Source organism: Phyllobates terribilis, unplaced genomic scaffold (assembly GCF_046119375.1).
Source record: "Phyllobates terribilis strain yellow unplaced genomic scaffold, ASM4611937v1 Scaffold_4__5_contigs__length_816908805, whole genome shotgun sequence".
Classification (NCBI taxonomy): Eukaryota; Metazoa; Chordata; class Amphibia; order Anura; family Dendrobatidae; genus Phyllobates; species Phyllobates terribilis.
The window spans coordinates 374225170-374243437 of record NW_027362764.1 but is presented as its reverse complement, the minus strand read 5'-3'; the positions used below and the strand labels follow the sequence as shown (position 1 = coordinate 374243437).

At 44.9% G+C, this 18268-nt stretch overlaps 1 protein-coding gene across 8 annotated transcripts in view; it reads left to right on the top strand.

Moving 5' to 3' along the window:
• The window catches only part of LOC141265411 (poly(rC)-binding protein 3-like), a 1492220-nt gene that overhangs the window by 1449992 nt on the left and 23960 nt on the right, over positions 1 to 18268 (top strand). The window lies entirely within an intron of this gene.

Sequence of the window (18268 nt, the reverse complement as noted above, 5' to 3'; positions counted from 1 at the left end):
ATGTAAGATGTATGGGCCCTTGTAGCATTCTATATCCGATTATGACATACAAGTTGCACCTCTTCCCCCATTATGTAGTAATGTCCCCCATCATTTTTCTGGTATATGCGTGCCCCATCCTGGGTCCATCCTAATATATATGTCCCTCATCCTGGTACATGTGTCTCTTATCCTGGCCCCATCCTGGTATATATGTCCTCCATCCTGATATATATGTTTCCCTTTCTGGCTCCATTCTTGTATATATATCTCCCATTCTGATATATATGTCCCTTATCCTGGGCCCATCCTGGTATATATATTGCCCATCCTGGTATATATGCCCCCCTTTCTGTCGCTGTTCTTTAATGCATAGAAAAAAAATATGATTTTACTCACCTTCCATCCACTCCCCTGCCGCACGGCATCCTCTTCTGAAGCCGGCAGCGGACTTCAGCATGCAAGCCACGGGAGTGCATGACGTCACTGCCATGCGCCCCCTGTGCACGCCGATGTCAGCTGTTGGCCTGTGATTAGCCTGCAGCATGTATTGCAGCCCACAGACTCAATGGGTCGCTGCGCTGCAATACATTACAGCTGAATGTGCATCTGAGGTAGCACAGCCAGTTGAAGTTTGCGCTGGCGTCGGTGGGCCCATCACCCACATGGGCATGATCGCAGTCGCAACCTTTACGACTGCAATCGTTATGCCACTGGCTAAAACAGTCCCTGACTTTAGTCATATCCAAGATACATCACTGAAAAGGTCTTAGAATTACTCAAAATGAATGGTCTTAAATTCATGCTTTTAATTAAACTATTTCACTCCTTAGAGAGCTGAGATATGAAATCTAAAGGGCCGATTCATTAAGACTGGTGTTGTATATGCCAATTTTAACGAAGAGGCATTTTGGAGTAGGATACACCAAATTTATTAAGAGGCGCGCATCTTCCCAGTGGCATGTGCCTCCGTGTGCCTCGCAGAAATGTTACTCCAGTCAGTCACAAAGAGCTCATGCAGACGACCTTATTAGCTCTCTGAGTGTGATCCAACAAAACATCACATCGCACTCGGATCAATGATTTTCTATGGGGCTGTACAGAATGCCGATTTTTTCCTCGGACAAAGCCTGTCCGAGGAAAAGAATCGCTGCATGTCCGAGTGTGAGCAGATATTTGGACTGCATGCAGTCCACCATGCGAGTCAATAAGTCCATTAAAAATATTGGACTGCATTCGGATGACACAATGGAGAACATGGAGAAATTTTTTTCTCCATCCTGTCCTCATCTGAGAGAATCAGACTGCACAATGCTGACACTGAGCAAATTCTGATTAGAGTTTGATCAGTGTCATTTGCATAATGAGCCCAATCCTCTCGAATGAGAGAATCTGTGGCCATCTGCATGAGCCCTAACTTTGATGAATTGGCTTGGTGCCACCACCTCCCACCCACGCTCCATCCATTTTGGCAGAGCTGTCCAGAAGTAGCATGAAAAAGCAAACTATTTTTGCGATTTTCAAAGTGTTTTACACCAGTTTTCTGGTGTAAACACTTTGATGAATCGGCTCCTGAGTGGTAGAACAGAAATAGCAAATAGTGATATCAAGGGGGAATTGTGATATTTATTATCTTTATGAGTGGAAGCTACTACAGTACAATGCAAGAAAAAAGACAACAGTTTAAATTAAAAGCCATGACTGACTACTACGGCTGGCTCAAAGCCAGATTCACATACAATACTTGAGGGATTTAGGTTGCCTAATGTATACAATGAAGTGTACTATAATGTAGTCTGACAGTTTAATGAGCAACAAAAAATTCTGTGGAAGGTTATAAAAATGGTACAAGTTTTTGAATCAGCAAGGACATTAGACATAGCCCTGCAGGGTGTATACCTGTCTAGCTTCTCCTCCTTCTATTATGTACCAGTAGTTTTCCACATAGGGGCAGACAGACTACACGGTGAACAGCAGTGAGGTGTGGGAGCTGGTGGAGACATGACGGATGTTCTCCCTCCCTTGATTGCCCAAATCCTGCACACTATTAGCCCAAGGAGCAGGAATAGTGCAGGCAGTGCAGGAGCTGAGGAATCTCTGTGCACATTAGGAGGATGGAATCTACATGAGATACAAAGGGGCTTAGGACCTGATGCTGAGTATTAGTGAGATAGGGGGCTTCTCATATGTATGAATATAATGTACTACAGTACAGACCAAAAGTTCGGACACACCTTCTCATTTAAAGATTTTTCCGTATTTTCATGACTATGAAAATTGTACATTTACACTCATCAAAGCAGTCATCAAAGCAAAAGGTGGCTACTTTGAAGAACCTAGAATATAAGACATATTTTCAGTTGTTTCACACTTTTTTGTCAAGTATATAATTCCACATGTGTTAATTCAGAGTTTTGATGCCTTCAGTGTGAATGTACAATTTTCAAAATCATGAAAATACAGAAAAATCTTTAAATGAGAAGGTGTGTCCAAACTTTTGGACTGTACTGTATGTATATAGGGGGGGGGGGGGTATTTATGTACCTATCTTTGTATATATGTATAATGTTTACATGCTCTCTGTGTGTGTATGTATATGTATGTATATGTATATACACTGCTCAAAAAAGTAAAGGGAACACTCAAATAACACATCCTAGATCTGAATGAATGAAATATTCTCATTCAATACTTTGTTCTGTACAAAGTTGAATGTGCTGACAACAAAATCACACAAAAATCATCAATGGAAATCAAATTTATCAACCAATGTAGGCTTGGATTTGGAGTCACCCCCAAAATTAAAGTGGAAAAACACACTAAAGGCTGATTCAACTTTGATGTAATGTCCTTAAAACAAGTCAAAATGAGGCTCACTATTGTGTGCGGCCTCCACGTGCCTGTATGACCTCCCTACAACGCCTGGGCATGCACCTGATGAGATTGCGGATGGTCTCCTGTGGGATCTCCTCCCAGACCTGAACTAAAGCATCCGCCAACTCCTGGACAGTCTGTGGTGCAACGTGACATTGGTGGATGGAGCGAGACATGATGTCCCATGATGTGCTCAATCGGATTCAGGTCTGGGGAACAGGCAGGCCAGTCCATAACTTCAATGCCTTCATCTTGCAGGAACTGCTGACACACTCCAGCCACATGAGGTCTGGCATTGTCCTGCATTAGGAGAAACCCAGGGCTAACCGCACCAGCATATGGTCTCACAAGGGGTCTGAGGATCTCGTCTCGGTAGCTAATGGCAGTCAAGCTACCTCTGGCGAGCACATGGAGGTCTGTGCGGCCCTCCAAAGAAATGCCACTCCACACCATTACTGACCCACTGCCAAAGCGGTCATGCTGAAGGATGTTGCAGGCAGCAGATTGGTCTCCACGGCGTCTCCAGACTCTGTCACATCAGTCACATGTGCTCAGTGTGAACCTGCGTTCATCTGTGAAGAGCACAGGGCGCCAGTGGCGACTTTGCTAATCCTAGTGTTCTGTCGCCAATACCAAGCGTCCTGCACGGTGTTGGGCTGTGAGCACAACCCCCATCTGTGGACGTCGGGCCCTCATACCACCCTCATGGAGTCGGTTTCTAACTGTCTGTGCAGACACTTGCACATTTGTGGCCTGCTGGAGGTCATTTTGCAGGGCTCTGGCAGTGCTCCTCCTGTTCCTCCTTGCACAAAGGCGGAGGTAGCGGTCCTACTGCTGGGTTGTTGTCCTCCTATGGCCCCCTCCACATCTCCTGGTGTACTGGCCTGTCTCCTGGTAGCTCCTCCTCTGGACACTACGCTGACAGACACAGCAAACCTTCTTGCCACAGCTCACATTGATGTGCCATCCTGGATAAGCTGCACTACCTGAGCAACTTCTGGGGTTGTAGAGTCCGTCTCATGCTACCACGAGTGTGAAAGCACAACCAACATTCAAAAGTGACCAAAACATCAGCCTGAAAGCATTTTTACTGAGATGTGGTCTGTGGTCCCCACCTGCAGAACCACTCCTTTATTGAGAGTGTCTTGATAATTGCCAATAATTTCCATCTATTGTCTATTCCATTTGCACAACAGCATGTGAAATTGATTGTCAATCAGTGTTGCAATCAGTGGACAGTTTGATTTCACAGAAGTTTGATCTACTTGGAGTTATGTTCTGTTGTTTAAGTGTTCCCTCTATTTTTTGGAGCAGTGTATATATGTATATATATATATATAGATAGATAGATAGATAGATAGATAGATAGATAGATAGATAGATACAGTACAGACCAAAAGTTTGGATACAACTCATTTAAAGATTTTTCTGTATTTTCATGACTTTGAAAATTGTACATTCACACTGAAGGCATCAAAACTATGAATTAGCACATGTGGAATTATATACTTAACAAAAAAGTGTGAAACAACTGAAAATATGTCTTATATTCTAGGTTCTTCAAAGTAGCCACCTTTTGCTTTGATGACTGCTTTTGCACACTCTTGGCATTCTCTTGATGAGCTTCAAGAGGTAGTCACCGGAAATGGTTTTCACTTCACAGGTGTGCCCTGTCAGGTTTAATAAGTGGGATTTCTTGCCTTATAAATGGGGTTGGGACCATCATTTGTGTTGTGCAGAAGTCAGGTGGATACACAGCTGATAGTCCTACTGAATAGACTGTTCAAATTTGTATTATGGCAAGAAAAAAGCAGCTAAGTAAAGAAAGACGAGTGGCCATCATTACTTTAAGAAATGAAGGTCAGTCAGTGCGAAAAATTGGGCAAACTTTGAAAGTGTCCCCAAGTGCAGTTGCAAAAACCATCAAGCGCTACAAAGAAACTGGCTCACATGAGGACCGCCCCAGGAAAGGAAGACCAAGAGTCACCTCTGCTTCTGAGGATCAGTTTATCCGAGTCACCAGCCTCAGAAATCGCAGGTTAACAGCAGCTCAGATTAGAGACCAGGTCAATGCCACACAGAATTCTCGCAGCAGACACATCTCTACAACAACTGTTAAGAGGAGACTTTGTGCAGCAGGCCTTCATGGTAAAATAGCTGCTAGGAAACCACTGCTAAGGACAGGCAACAAGCAGAAGAGACTTGTTTGGGCTAAAGAACATAAGGAATGGACATCAGACCAGTGGAAATCTGTGCTTTGGTCTGATGAGTCCAAATTTGAGATCTTTGGTTCCAACCACAGTGTCTTTGTGCGGCGCAGAAAAGGTGAACGGATGGACTCTACATGCCTGGTTCCCACTATGAAGCAAGGAGGAGGAGGTGTGATGGTGTGGGGGTGCTTTGCTGGTGACACTGTGGGGGATTTATTCAAAATTGAAGGCATACTGAACCAGCATGGCTACCACAGCATCTTGCAGCGGCATGCTATTCCATCCGGTTTGCATTTAGTTGGACCATCATTTATTTTTCAACAGGACAATGACCACAAACACACCTCCAGACTGTGTAAGGGCTATTTGACCAAGAAGGAGAGTGATGGGGTGCTACGCCAGATGACCTGGCCTCCACAGTCACCAGACCTGAACCCAATCGAGATGGTTTGGGGTGAGCTGGACTGCAGAGTGAAGGCAAAAGGGCCAACAAGTGCTAAGCATCTCTGGGAACTTCTTCAAGATTGTTGGAAGATCATTTCCGGTGACTACCTCTTGAAGCTCATCAAGAGAATGCCAAGAGTGTGCAAAGCAGTCATCAAAGCAAAAGGTGGCTGCTTTGAAGAACCTAGAATATAATACATTTTTTCAGTTGTTTCACACTTTTTTGTTAAGTATATAATTCCACATGTGTTAATTCATAGTTTTAATGCCTTCAGTATAAATGTACAATTTTCTTTGTCATGAAAATACAGAAAAATCTTTAAATGAGAAGGTGTGTCCAAACTTTTGGTCTGTACTGTATGTATATCTATCTATATATATATATGTGCAACTCACTAAATTAGAATATCATCAAAAAGTTAATTTATTTCAGTTCTTCAATACAAAAAGTGAAACTCATATATTATATAGTCATTACAAACAGAGTGATGTATTTCAAGTGTTTATTTCTGTTAATGTTGATGATTATGGCTTACAGCCAATGAAAACACAAAAGTCATTATCTCTGTAAATTAGAATACTTTATAACAACTTGAAAAATGTGTCCAAAATGTTGGCCTACTGAAATGTATGTTCAGTAAATACTCTCAATACTTGGTCGGGGCTCCTTTTGCCTCAATTACTGCATCAATGCGGCGTGGCATGGAGGTGATCAGCCTGTGGCACTGCTGAGGTGTTATGGAAGTCCAGGTTGGTTTGATAGCAGCCTTCAGCTTGTCTGCATTGTTGGGTCTGGTGTCTCTCATCTTCCTCTTGACAATACCCCATAGATTCTCTATGGGGTTAAGGTCAGGCGAGTTTGCTGGCCAATCAAGAACCGTGATACTGTTGTTTTTAAACCAGGTATTGGTACTTTTGGCAGTGTGGATGTGGACAGGTGCCAAGTCCTGCTGGAGAATGAAATTTCCATCTCCAAAAAGCTTGTCGGCAGAGGGAAGCATGAAGTGCTCTAAAAATTTCCTGGTAGACGGCTGCGCTGATTTTGGTCTTGATAAAACACAGTGGACCTACACCAGCAGATGACATGGCTCCCCAAACCATCACTGATTGTGGAAACTTCACACTAGACCTCAAGCAGCTTGGATTGTGTGCCTCTCCACTCTTCCTCCAGACTCTGGGACCTTGATTTCCAAATGAAAATTGGAACTCTGGGACCTTGTGGAGTGTGTCAGTGACTGCCTTCTGGACATCTGTCAAGTCAACAGTCTTCTCCATGATTGTGGAGCATACTGAAACAGACTAAAGGACCTTTTTAGGCGCTTTGGAAGCCTTTGCAGGTGTTTTTGTTAATTATTCTAATTTACTGAGATAATGACTTTTGTGTTTTCATTGGCTGTAAGCCGTAATCATCAACATTAACAGAAATAAACACTTGAAATAGATCACTCTGTTTGCAATGACTCTATATAATATGAGTTTCACTTTTTGTATTGAAGAACTGAAATAAATTAACTTTTTGATGATATTCTAACTTAGGGAGAAGCACCTGTATATACTCTGTGTCTATATATACATATATATATATATATATATATATATATATATATATATATATATATATATATATGTGTGTGTGTGTACATACAAATACATATGGAATACATGCATAAACACATAGTATATATGTATATATATATTAGATATATATATACAGACTCAGCGTGTATCTATATATATTTACCTATATATAGATACACACTGAATGTGTGTATATGTAATGTATATGTATTTAAAATATATATATTGTAGGGTTTATGTACTCACTCAGCCGCTCTTGAGGTAGGCACAGGACACTGTCTCTTTAAAATGTCCAAGGCAGGTTTATTATGCTGCATAAACTGCACTTTCAGAAAAGCAAAAGCAAGCCTTGTCCAGCACAGTGTAACAGAAAATAAACAGTGCATACAATATGGCAGGTTCGCCCGCTCACGGTCAGTGTCCTTTTGGGCACAAACACTTTGGAGGTCTCCACACCTCCAGCCACAGACACTGAATGAGACACTTGGTCTTCACTTTATACACACGCCCTGGGGTTGGGATATGTGAGCAGCCAATCCCCCTCATCTCTTATGATTGCTCGAAATTACCGGCCCTGATACGCCCTATTAACCGTCTCAGCACTATGTGTGCTGGACCATGCTTTCCCGGTTTCACATCACTGAAGCTGCCAACCTCAGCGACACATATCTCCCCTCAAGGACATTTCCGGCGGGCCTCTTATATACCCTCCACCCCTCCTCTGCCCAAAGCCGGGGGGCTTGGCACCTTCCGCTAATAAACAGTGGACCCTCGACAATGCATCTGCATTTGCATGCAGTTTCCCATCCTTATGCTCTACACGGAGGCTAAAATCCTGAAGGGCTAGGAACCACCTGGTCACTCGAGCATTGTTCCCTTTTTTCTCGCTCATCCATCTTAGTGGGGCATGGTCTGATACCAGTCTGAACTTCCTGCCTAAGAGATAGTACCTTAGGGTGTCCAGGGCCCACTTGATGGCCAAACATTCCTTCTCCACTATGGAGTAATTTCTCTCACAAGATGTCTGCTTCCGGCTTAAATACATTATGGGGTGCTCCTCCCCGTTCACCTCTTGAGATAGGACAGCACCCAGTCCGACATCTGATGCGTCCATCTGGACCACAAACTCTCTTGAGAAATCCGGAGCCACCAGCACTGGCTGTTTACACAGAGCCTGCTTTAGTTCCTGGAAAGCCGTCTCTGCTTCTGGAGTCCACTTAGCCATAAATGACTTTGTCCCTTTTAGGAGGTCTGTCAAAGGGGCGGCTACCATGGCGAAGTTGGGGATGAAGCAGTGGTAGTAGTCCACAATGCCCAGGGACGCTCTGACCTGCCTGTTTGAGAGAGGTTGTGGCCAACCCTGGATCGCGTCAATTTTATTTATTTGAGGCTTGATCACACCTCTGCCTATGACATTGCCCAAATACTTGGCTTTCTCCATGCCCAAGGCACATTTCCTCGGGTTGATGGAAAACCCCGCCTTCCAAAGAACATTGAGTATCGCCTGGACTTTACTCAGATGGCTACCCCAATCCTGGCTGTAGATCACAATATCATCCAGGTAGGCCGCTGCATACTACCTGTGGAGAGCTGGGATCCGGTCCATGGCTCTCTGTAAGGTATCTGGTGCTCCTTGCAACCCAAACGGCATTCTGGTGTATTGGAAAAACCCATCTGGTGTTGAAAAGGCAGTCTTCTCCTTGGCCTCTTGGGCCAATACCCTTTTGTGAGGTCAAGGGTGGTGATGTACCAGGCTGGCCCTAGCCTCTCAATTAGTTCATCTACCCTGAGCATTGGGTACGAATCAAACTTGGAGACCTCATTCAGTTTCCTATAGTCATTGCAGAAGCGCCACTCTCCATCTGGTTTCGGCACTAAGACTATGGGACTGGACCAGCCACTCTTAGACTCTTTGATGACCCCCAGATTCAGCATGCGCTTCACCTCCTTCGAGATCACTTCTCAGCAGGCTTCAGGAATCCGATATTGCTTCATATTCACTCGGACATGCGGCTCCGTAAGTACCTCATGCTCTATGACCTGTGTACAGCCCGGTAGATCCGAGAATAGGTCCTTGTTCTGCTGTATCAACTCCCGGCATTGTTGCTTCTGGGCACCTGACAGCGACTCTGCTACCTTGACTTCCTCTACATTGCTTTCAGTCTTTGTTATCAAACACGGAGCTTCCACAGGCTCCCTGTCTCGCCACGGCTTAATGTGGTTGACGTGGTACACCTGGTAGAGCTTCCTTCTCCCTGGTTGGTGGACCCTATAGTTGACGTCACCAACCTTTTCAACCACTTCATAGGGGTCCTGCCACTTGGCCAGTAACTTGCTCTCCACTGTAGGTACCAGCACTAGTACCCGATCCCCAGGGTTGAAATGTCTCACCCTCGCTGATCTATTGTACACTCTCGACTGTGCCTCTTGTGCTTTGAGGAGGTGTTCTTTCACAATAGGCATCACCTCTGCCATCCTCTCTTGCATCTGGGCCACATGTTTGATTACACTCTTGTAGGGTGTAGACTCCACCTCCCAGGTCTCCTTTGCCACGTCCAGGAGTCCACGGGGGTGTCGGCTATACAACATTTCAAATGGGGAGAGCAAAGTAGAGGCCTGCGGGACTTCTCTAATAGAGAACAGAAGGTAAGGTAGTAGACAGTCCTAGTCCCAGCCATCTTTCTTTACTACCTTCTTTAACATGGCTTTCAGGGTTTTATTGAACCTCTCCACTAAGCTATCTGTCTGGGGTGGTAGACTGAGGTCCTGAGTTGTGTGATTTGCAGGGTTTTTCACAACTCCCTCATCACCTGTGACATACATGGGGTCCCTTGGTCTGTGAGGATCTCCTTAGGCAACCCCATTCTAGTGAAGATGTGGACCAACTCTCGGGCTATACATTTGGCAGAGGCGTTACGTAGTGGCACGTCCTCCGGATACCGTGTAGCATAGTCCAATACCACCAGGATATACTGATGTCCTCTGGCGGACTTGACCAGGGGTCCCACTAGATCCATGGCTATGCGATCAAATGGCACCTCAATAATTGGCAACGGCACTAAGGGGCTACGGAAGTGGGCTGCCGGGGAGGTCAGCTGGCCGGTGGGACATGACCTACAAAAATGTACAACTTCTCGGTGACAACCGGGCCAATAGAACCTCTGGAGGATCCTTTCCTGGGTTTTTTCGACCCCCAGATGACCACCTAACACATGTGTATGGGCCATATCTAACACCCTGCGCCTGTACGGCCCTGGCACTAGTAAGGCTGCGTGCCCACAAAGCATTTTCCAAGCGTTTATGCTGCGGAATTTACGCAGCGGAAACGCTTGGTAATCCGTCCGCCATGGTCCCCAATGACAAGCCGCAATGTCAATGCCCATGCTGCGGATTTTTCCGCAGCATTTATGCTGCGCTCAATAATCCGCAGCATTTCCATTAATTTTGCGGACACGCAGCGTAATCGCCGCCATTGACTTGCATTGGACCGCGTGACATCCGCATCACTACATGTGCACAAGCAGATATCACACGGTTCAATGTGCGGATGGTACCCAGGTCTGGAGGAGAGGAGACTCTCATCCAGACCTTGGTACCATAGAAACTGTAAAAAAAAGAATTTAAAATAAAAAATAAAGATTATACTTACCTCCAGATGTCCTCCCGGTGTTTTCTCCCCTTTGTCTGGTCTGCTCTATGGGTTGCGGTGTTGTGAAGGACCTGCAATGGCGTCATTGAGTCATGTGAACTGTCACATGACTCAATGACGTCACCGCAGGTCCTTCACACTATCGCGAGCAGTGCTAGAGACCGGACGCAGCAGAGAAAACATCGGGAGGACATCTGAAGGTAAGTATAATATTTTTTTTTATATTTTTTACCATTCTTATTCTTTTTTTTTTTTAACTAACGTGGTCACACTATTATAAATCCATGCCGGTTGCACGGATTTATATATTGTGAACAAGTTGTCAAGCACTTTTCCAAGTGATGCTAAAATCGCTTGGAAAAGCGCTTGATAACCCGCATGCAGAAATGCATGCAAAAACGATTGACAAACGCTTCTACCTGGCGGGAAAAATGCATGTAAAATCCGCATGCATTTTTCCTGCCAGGGAGAAGCGGAAAAAATATGCAGCATTTCTGCATCGTGGGCACATAGCCTAACAACTCGATTACCTCCCCTCTGAGCTTGGTGACCCGATATAACAACTCCCCATTTACGGCGAAGTGCGGATATCGGGTGTCAGCCCCCGGCTCCTGAGCAACACCATTGAGGACAGTGACATTATCAAATGTCCCTTTTAGAGTCAAGTCTCTGAGCTGGGTGGTTCCAAAGTTTCCCACGGACACCTCTAGCTCAGGGATGTTGGCCTCCGGGGATGCTGCCTCATCCTCATCCCCAACAAGCACACACAAAGGAAAACTGGCGGTGGCGGCCTGTGACGAGGTTTCATCCGGAGCAACCTAGTTGTTGTCTGGAAAACCTGGCTTCCTCCCTTTCTCCCACAAGTCCCAAAACAATGCAAAGTCCCGCCCTATTATCACAGGGTGCAACAGGTCCTTGACTACTCCCACCTCATGGGCCTCGGCACCACAGTTTGTATCTATGACTACTCGGGCCACAGGGTAGTCCTTAGCGTCCCCATGGATACAACAGACGCTGACCTTTTTCCCCGGAATCAGTTGATGAGGAACTGCGGCCCACACTAGGGTTAATAAACTCCCCGAGTCTAATAGAGCAGTCACTTGCACTCCATTTACCAATGCAGAGCATGCTTGTGGTCCCTCGCCTAGTTGAGGAACAGCACTGCAGGCAGGATATGCAAAGTACGAACAGCGCCGTCCTGCGCTGCAGTCCATTGGCTCGTTGGTCATGGTGCAACGGGCGGCTATGTGACCTGGGGTATGACATCTCCAGCATACTATATTATTGGGCGGGACCTTTGCAGCAACTCCGACCCCTCCTGGGCTCAAGGACACCCCCCAGACGTGACTCTAGTTCCCCTCTTTTGGGTGTCCACCCCCTTTTGGGAACTCCAGTAGGGAGATGCTACGACAACTGACTTCCCCAAGGCACTATCTACCACCTAGTACCTTTCCACCAACCCCCACCAGGTCATCAGCATTACGGGGATCCCCCTGGGCAACCCAGGATTGCACCAACCTCGGAAGGGAGTGTATGAACCTGTCCATGACGACCTTCTCCACCATCTGTGCTGGGAGGAAGATTCAGGTTGCAACCATTTTTGGACGAGGTGTAGGAGGTCGAGCATTTGGGTCCGGGGAGGTTTGTCACTGCAATAGGCCCAGTGGTACACCCGTTGCATCCTGACAGTCAGAGTCACTCCAAAGCACGCCAAAATCTCAGTTTTTAGTTTGGCTTACTCCTTTGTGTCCTACAAGGCCAAGTCATAATAGGCTTTCTGCGGATCACCTGTCAAATATGGCGCCAAAACCTCTGCCCACTGCTCCGGAGGCAATTTCTCCCGCTCTGCCACCCGCTCTTCTTACCGTCAAGAACGCCTCGACGTCATCACCTGGGGTCATCTTCTTACTGTTTTCCTTACGTGAGAGTCATCACCTGGAGTTGGGGGTGGGGCGGTTGCCCTGCCACGGATCACCTCGGCTAGGAGCTCCATCTGCTGCTAGTGCTGAAGTTGTTGCATCTGCTGCTGTTGCCACTGCTGCTGCTGCGCCTGCTGTTGCCACTGCTGCTGCTGTTGGAGGTTGGCCTGCACCAGTTGCTTTATCAGCTCCTCCATATTGCCGGATGATGCTTGCTGTTTGGCGGCCTTCACCCAGGACATACATGGTTTTCTGTAGCAGTCACACTGCCTCTTGTGATTCATGCCGGTGCGTCTAGCACCAATTTTAGGGTTTATGTACTCACTCAGCCGCTTTTGAGGCAGGCACAGGACACTGTCTCTTTAAAATGTCCAAGGCAGGTTTATTATGCTACATAAACTGCACTTTCAGAAAAACAAAAGAAAGCCTTGTCCGGCACAGTGTAACAAAAACAGAAAATAAACAATCCATACAATATGGCGGGTTCGCCCGCTCACGGTCAGTGTCCTTTTCGGCACAAACACTCTGGAGGTCTCCACACCTCCAGCCACAGGCACTGAATGAGACACTTGGTCACCATTTTATACACATGCCCTGGGGTGGGGATATGTGAGCAGCCAAACCCCCCCATCTCTTATGACTGCTCGAAAAAAATGGCCCTGATACGCCCTATTAACCCTCTCAGCACTATGTGTGCTGGACCATGCTTTCCCGGTTTCACATCACTGAAGCTGCCAACCTCAGCGACACATATCTCCCCTAAAGGACATGTCCGGCGGCCCTCTTACAATATATACATAGTACAAATACATTGTATATATATATACTGTATATGTGAGTGTATACATGCATATGTTTATATACACTGTGTATATATATATATATACATACATAGTGTTCAGCATAAGTGAGTACACCCCCTCTGAAACTTAAGGTTTTAATCAATATCTCACTGAACAAGAGAACAATTAAAACATTTTTAAAAGACTGAGTTTCATAGAATATTTTTTTACTGTAATAAATTGTACTGTTCATCTAGGCATAGGACAAAAACCTAACATTCTCATTGCTGGAACTCTGACAGTTTATCACTAATCCCTCAATTCTTTATTTTATCGCTGGTTTAATATTTAATAAAATATAAATTACAATTTTGTTTGATAGAAACCAGCAGCTGAGTAGGTTAGAGGTGATCTAACAGTCTGGTTAAGACAACAATTGTATTTTAGTTGAAAGCTTTTTTATTTTGCGCCCTTTAGCCAAGTGCAGAAAAGGATATGACAAATCATCCGATTTTCATCCAGAAAACTTAAAACAATTTTCATTCGTATTGTCATCCATGTACCCGTATTTTATGTCTGAATGGCATCCATATTGCATCACCTGCATTTTATAATGTACATAACCAAATATAGTTTCCTATGTTTAGCATTGCGAATATATCCATAAAAGTTGTATGCTATGTGGATGACCCTTAAACTTGATTAGGCGAGTCTCATCCAACAGACTAATGCAGCTGCAATTTTTCACACATGGAAAACTCTCATCTGAACAGCCTCCTGAATTAGATTGGTCAGTGCGCAGTCCGTTTTATACTTGGACAACAAAAGTGTGTATAATAGACCAGTGGCGGACCCAGACACATGTGGGCCCCTGTGCAAGATCAATAAATGGCCCTTTGCAGTCAAATAGCTCATCATAATACAAAATTCCCCCTTTCCTCTTGTAGCCCTGTGCAGCTGCACAGGTTGCACCAATGATATGTCCACCCCTGTAATAGACTGGTCTGAATGAGCCCTTCTCACACAATTCCTCCACATGTTGAGAAGCAATCTGTAATTATAATTACAAACTGATGACAAAGTGCACCAGAAATAGCATAGAACAGATTTAGCTAAATGTTTTATTCTTTCATTAAAACAGATGAAAAATATATTTAAAAAAAATGCAAGTTCACTTTTCATGCAGTGTAAATACGACGTAATTGTATATATGATAATCTAAAAGTAAGAGTTCTATATAAGTCATAGGGAAAACACATCAATACATTGACCAGTTAGGTTTTAAAACCCACAGCAAAACTGGTCTCTGGGGCAATTTTTGCAGTTTAAATGCTGTGAGCAAATATATCATTAATATTTCAAGGCTTTTAATCAATTTTCGTAAGTACATTTATATTTAGTTTATTTTATATGTGAATAAAAAATTTCAGCTCAGCTTTCCAGAGTATGCTAAAAATGTTTTACAAATTTCATTGCTGTAGACAATATAAGAGCTTTACTGCAAAGTTATAGGATCCAACCTTTAATTAATGACAAATGTAATTACAAATTGGATTGATGTACATGGATTAGAGATCAGCAAATGTATTCAATTTGAGTTGAATTCTAATTGAATTGGATTTTCCTTTTACTTCACCCATTCATGGCAGCCAGCTTCATAAAGTGCCAGCTAAACAGTTAAATAAAAGAAATAATGATACTCGCCTCACTGGTCACCTGTCCCTTCACCTCCGCATCCTGCTGTCCAGTCCTATATGCCTTTTCTTTTCCCCATCACTCATATCCTCTTCAGCTGCTTGACACCAAGCCAAGGACTTCCAGCACGACTAGGCCTCTCTGCACGCTGCGCTGGTGCAATGTATGCTGTGACGTCATGGTGCGCGGGGACATCATGGGGGAAGAGGAAAAGAAGAGGCATGGAGGTCCGGAAAGCAGGCAGAGGGGGTGGCGGGACAGGTGAGCGGTGAGGTGATTATTACTCTTTTTTAACATCTTATCTATATAATCGTATCTTATCTTATCTATATAATGCTCTGGAGTCTGGTCAGACCTCAGAGCATAACAAAGGGACATTAATTTTGCATTGAATAACTGCTAAGAATCTAATTATCTTGCAATATCGCCGTGATTTGCCAAATTTGAATCCTAGCAGATCCACACATCTCTAATATGGATGTTTTATTATTCCAGTAATCTGTCAAAAATGTATTTTAACCCCTTAACGACCGCCATAATGCATTTTCGGCAGTTAAGGGTACTTACTCCTCAGCGCTGCTCTTTCACGGCGCTGAGGAATAACTGTGTAGCGTCCCCCCCAGCGTCGGAAAATCTCCGCAGTCTCAACTACCAGGGGTAGCTGAGACCCCGGAGAACATGATTAGGGCCGGTTTTTCCGGTACCCGATCACGTGATCGCCGTCATTCAGTAAATAGCGGCGATCATGAAAAAAAAAGGGTGTCTACGGTTACAATAATTTCTCTCTCCTCTGACATGATATACATGTCAGAGTAGTGATAAATGAAGCCCTCGAGCCCACCCGGTACCTCTACCATCCCCCGGAATTTTCCCTATTGGTTCCTTTTGATCACGGTGATAAATCTGATCACAGTGATCAAAAGAAAAAAATAATAATCAAATCCCCCATTGTCATCCGCTTAGTTAGATAAAAATAATAAAATAAAAATTTTTTTTTTTCCATTCTTTGCATTTTGGGTTGGGGTTAAGGTTAGAATTAGGGTTGTGTTAGGATTAGGGGTAAGGTTAGGGCTGTGTTGGGGTTAGGGTTGTGTTAGAGTTAGGGTTGTGTTTGCGTTGGGATTTTTTCAAAAGTAAAGAAAAAAAAATGACGATACTATGACTAGTGTTGAGCACAGGTGCTCGCTACTTAAGTTTGCATCAGGTATTCGGGTATACACTGAGTATCGCGGGTGCTCGAGTGAGATGCTCGAGTCCTCGCCCCACATGTTTCGCGGCTGGTATACACCAAAAAAAACACGCAGTTTTTTTTGGGGGGCGTCTAACATTACATTCAAATAGTCAAACAGTGCTCCTTCCCTTCTGAGCCCTGCCGTGCGCCCAAACAGTGATTTTTCCCCATATATGGGGTATCAGCATGCTCAGGAGAAATTGCACAACAATTCTCGGGGTCCATTTTCTCCTCTTACCCTTGTGAAAATAAAAAAATTGGGGCGAAAAGATCATTTTTATGGAAAAAGTTAGATTTTTTATTTTCGCAGCTCTACATTATAAACTTCTGTGAAGCACCTGGGGGTTCAAGGTGTTCACCACACATCTAGATAAGTTCATTGAGGGGTCTAGTTTCCAAAATGGTGTCACTTGTGGGGAGTCAGAGCTCAGTATTTTTTTGTACGGAGCTTGTTTCTATTCCACAGTTAGTGTCCCTACTATTTTCTGTATATTTTACGGACTTAGTTTCTGCAGATTTGTGGGGCCCTGGGTCTTGAGACTCCCATTGGTTTCTCAAAACACTACTCTGAAGCATTCATTCATGCTAGGAGGAGTGCTGAGGTTTGGCATGTGCACATACATAGAGCTGTGTACGGACTGATAGACTTTCTGCTAAGCCCATAAGCTGATCTGTGTGCACACTCATGCTAGGAGGAGTGCCGAGGTTCTGCATGTGCACATGCATAGAGCTGTGTACGGACTGATAGACTTTCTGCTAAGCCCATAAGCCGATCTGTGTGCACACTCATGCTAGGAGGAGTGCTGAGGTTCTACATGTGCACATGCATAGAGCGCATAGAGCAGTGTACGGACTGATAGACTTTCTCCTAAGCCCATAAGCCGATCTGTGTGCACACTCATGCTAAGAGGAGTGCTGAGGTTCTGCACGTGCACATGCATAGAGCTGTGTACGGACTGATAGACTTTCTCCTAAGCCCATAAGCCGATCTGTGTGTTCACACTCATGCTAGGAGGAGTTCTGAGGTTCGGCATGTGCACATGCATACAGCAGTGTACGGACTGATAGACGTTCTCCTAAGTCCATAAGCTGATCTGTGTGCACACTCATGCTAGGAGGAGTGCTGAGGTTCTGCATGTGCACATGCATAGAGCTGTGTACGGACTGATAGACTTTCTGCTAAGCCCATAAGCCGATCTGTGTGCACACTCATGCTAGAAGGAGTGCTGAGGTTCTACATGTGCACATGCATAGAGCGCATAGAGCAGTGTAGGGACTGATAGACTTTCTCCTAAGCCCATAAGCTGATCTGTGTGCACACTAATGCTAAGAGGAGTGCTGAGGTTCTGCACGTGCACATGCATAGAGCTGTGTACGGACTGATAGACTTTCTCCTAAGCCCATAAGCCGATCTGTGTGTTCACACTCATGCTAGGAGGAGTTCTGAGGTTCGGCATGTGCACATGCATACAGCAGTGTACGGACTGATAGACGTTCTCCTAAGTACATAAGCTGATCTCTGTGCACACTCATGCTAGGAGGAGTGCTGAGGTTCTGCATGTGCACATGCATAGAGCTGTGTACGGACTGATAGACTTTCTGCTAAGCCCATAAGCCGATCTGTGTGCACACTCATGCTAGGAGGAGTGCCGAGGTTCTGCATGTGCACATGCATAGAGCTGTGTACAGACTGATAAGCTTTCTCCTAAGCCCATAAGTCGATCTGTGTGCACACTCATGCTAGGAGGAGTTCTGAGGTTCGGCATGTGCACATGCATAGAGCTGTGTACGGACTGATAGACTATCTGCTAAGCCCATAAGCCGATCTGTGTGCACACTCATGCTAGGAGGAGTGCTGAGGTTCTACATGTGCACATGCATAGAGCGCATAGAGCAGTGTACGGACT